The sequence below is a fragment of the Camelina sativa genome, chromosome 4 (genome assembly GCF_000633955.1).
Source record: "Camelina sativa cultivar DH55 chromosome 4, Cs, whole genome shotgun sequence".
NCBI classification, from domain to species: Eukaryota; Viridiplantae; Streptophyta; class Magnoliopsida; order Brassicales; family Brassicaceae; genus Camelina; species Camelina sativa.
Genome location: NC_025688.1, coordinates 3,747,456 through 3,750,829, shown reverse-complemented (window position 1 = coordinate 3,750,829; position 3,374 = coordinate 3,747,456). Strand labels below are relative to the sequence as shown.

Below are 3,374 nucleotides of genomic sequence, written 5' to 3'. Positions count from 1 at the left end.
AAATGATAAACGGTACAACGTTCAAGGAAAACGCAGCAACGCCATCTCACCAGCAAGAATCTCAAGGAGAGAAACCAGCTAAACGATGAGGAAGAAAGAGTTCTAGAAGATTCTACAAATTCAGATAATACGCATAAAGAAAACGTGAGCTAACAAGTGCTCATATATAACTGTTAACTAACAGTGTTAACAGTAACAGCTTTATTCCGTGACGATGACAGCTTCTCCCAGCTCAACACACACGTGACATTCTCTTCTTATCCTGACTTTATCTTGACTTCACACGTGCAGTGCTAGCTCTTCATTTGCTATATCATCCTGATGGACAAAGGTTCTTATCACCTTCTTCCTGCGTTAGTACTCAAATGAGTACTAAACCCATTGTGGTTTTAGATTGCTACTGTGTGTGTTGGGTGTTCATATTCATTATAGTTAATGTTTATCTCTCTGCTGTAATTGTTTGTCTTTTTGAGTGTAGAATCATGAATCTCATGTCATCGCATTCTTATGTGATTGATTCTAGATGTAACTGGTATTGTAATTGATATTTTTTGCAGGTAAGGACAGATATCTTGGAAATCTGCGGTATTTTTTTTTTTTTAAAGAAGGTCATTCACTACATGAAGATCAAATACCATGAAAGTACCGTGGACAGTTTCGGGACGTTGTCTTTGCAAAGCTTTCTGGTGCCCGTATAGTACGCATAGCAGTCCACCCCAATGCTATGAAGGTAACTTTTTTCTTACTATGCTCACTTTTATTATCTTTTAGGTTTCCCTGAAAGACTAACCAATTCTTGATTACATTCTATGTAGATGGGATATGGGTCTGCTGCGGTTGAACTCTTGACCAGGTAAATGCATGATTACGACTTAATTGATTAATACATGCAGATGCATAATTGATTGATACGTGCAGATACTTTGAGGGTCAGCTAGCTTCAATATCAGAAGGTGATGATGAACTGGATGTGGAGCCTTCAGAGTTACCAAGGCTGCTGAAAATGTTAATAGAATTTGCTCCATTCTACATCAGTCAAATCCTAGTTGAGAATATCTGTTTCTCCTCATTCTCCTGAATTGGTTATTCTTGTATTGTCTACTAGTTCCTAACACAATTTCTATATATGGTTGGATCAGAGTGCTGTGACTGGTGAGCGAGCACACATGTATGCTTTCGAAACCATTAACATTAAGCAACGACACGTTTGAAGTTGATGAGTCGGATGAACTGGGCTTCTTCGTCCCCTTCCATAAAGGTTCATTGATTATTTAAGTGGAATCGAATGTTTCTGTATCTTCTGAGTATGACACTTTTCGTTTAATGTTTTGGCCAATTCTTCAACTTTGGACTTTTTTTGCAGTACTATTTTAGGTTGACAACTTTTCCTGGTGCGGTTTTATCGTGTTGATAATATGATCAACTTCCTGGAGGTTGATTCTTGGGGGAATTCATCAGATGGATTTTTGAAGAAACTCGCCCGTGTGCTTTCACCTTATGATATGGTTTGACTCAGAGGGTAGACTTCGTTGCCAAACTTCGTTGACTTCAATCTGGTTAGATTCACTCTCTGAAAGTCACGTATTTTATTGAAAAATGTACGGAATGCATTTATGACTCATTCTCCTTGAGCAATATATTGAGATATGTAGTCTGCTTAAACAACTACCCAGTGATAAGATTCTGCTTACAGATTCAGACAAATACCAACCACAGGTTCTAGCTTCATTCTCTGTCTTTTCGTTTGGTTTGGTAATAATTTTTTATTTTGTTTTCTTTCCGAAGGTCTATGACATCTGCAAAACTCTAGCTCATCATTATTTTCAAGAGAAGCTCCTTGTCTCGCTGTCATATGTTCAAGCATCTGTACTCCTGTGTTTAGGCTTGCTAGAGTAGTCTGATTTCTCGAACATCGAGGTATACCATATCTACTCTTAAATAAATTCCGATGATCTGGGCCGCTGCTTTATGTTTTACCAAATATGTGGAGATAAATAAACTTGCAGAGACAAATGCAGATAGAGAGGGGGCAAATACACTCTCTTCTATTGAAGGTTGGAAAGAAGTTATACTGAATGAAATTGCAACAAAAGAGATAGAATCCAACAAAAGTTTAGATGGGGAAAACTAACAAAATTTTGCTCGATCGATCATAATATTCTCCCTCATTTTTGGAAATTAATAAGTACATACATGAATGTCTTATTTATGGTTGAAATGATTCATGGTGGCTTTTGGTTGCAGAGAGTGCTTGAACCTCACAATGTATCAGTAGATGAAGATCTCAGGGAAGGAGCAAAAGAAGTTGAGGTAATCACTTCTGTTTCCGTGCATGCCTATATTTTGTTTTGGTTGCCATGTAAGGTCGAAACATCATTCACACTCTCAAACGTTTGGGAATAAAGGAACAAATGAGGGCAAAGATAGAAGAACTGTTGGATCTTGAGCTGCTTCATTGAAGCGATACCATGGGAGAGATCACGGAGACATCAAGCACGGCACTAGCAAAAGTAAAGGAGGGTGGTTCCTCCTCGTCCTCAATCAAGTGCCCGATGCTCACCACGACCAATTACACGGTTTGGTCCATGAAGATGAGAATTCTCCTCAGGGTGCATAAGGTCTGGGATATCATCGAAGAACCTTCTGATGATAGTGAGAAAAACGACATGGCGGTGGCACTATTGTTCCAATCAATCCCTGAGACGCTTATTCTACAAGTTGGTGAGTTGGATACGGCAAAAAAAGTTGGTGAGTTGGATACGGCTAGAATGTGATCTTTAAATTTAAGAGGGCATGGTTGTTATTTTAAAACTAAAGAGGTGAGTGTTGCAAGGCAAAGAAATATAAAGGGCTATAAAGTTTGGTCCGTACGACGAACGCTTTCTCCCCTCGTCTCTCTCAAGTCTCAACACCTCCTGATAAAGTTCTAAAGCGCCTAAAGCAGCAGTCTCACTAAACCCTAGGCGGTTACGTCGCATTGCTTCGAATTAACCATGGAATCTCATCTAATTTCTCCCAAAAATCCCAAGACAAGGTTCGCCTCTCTCTAATCTCAGTAATTTTTCTGGCGGGGCCATCATTAGTTTCCAGCTCTCGTGAGGGCCATCACTTGTTAGCTAGGGTTGATTTGACAGAAGATTTTTGTTGTTTGTTTGTTCTGGGGGAATCCGACACTGCAGGCTCAGGTGTGCTGCGTGCTACAAAACGTTCACTAAACGTGCACACCTTGTTGACCATATGAAGATTTCATACCATTCAGTTCATCAGCCTCGGTGTGGGGTTTGCCAAAAGCATTGTAAATCGCTGGAATCTGTTCGGGAACACCTCAACGGTATGACATATTGACATTTTTTTTTTTTTTTTTTTTTTTTTTT

At 39.4% G+C, this 3,374-nt stretch overlaps 1 long non-coding RNA gene across 3 annotated transcripts; it reads left to right on the top strand.

Moving 5' to 3' along the window:
- Positions 562-3,021, top strand: LOC104779733. Of its 3 annotated transcripts, XR_766537.2 has the most exons (7): positions 562-730; positions 816-853; positions 919-1,258; positions 1,364-1,556; positions 1,786-1,917; positions 2,245-2,310; positions 2,406-3,021. It is a non-coding gene; the product is annotated as an uncharacterized LOC104779733 (long non-coding RNA). The 3 variants fall into 3 exon arrangements; XR_766539.2 differs by lacking the exons at positions 2,245-2,310; positions 2,406-3,021 and adding an exon at positions 2,019-2,225; XR_766540.2 differs by lacking the exons at positions 2,245-2,310; positions 2,406-3,021 and adding an exon at positions 2,007-2,225.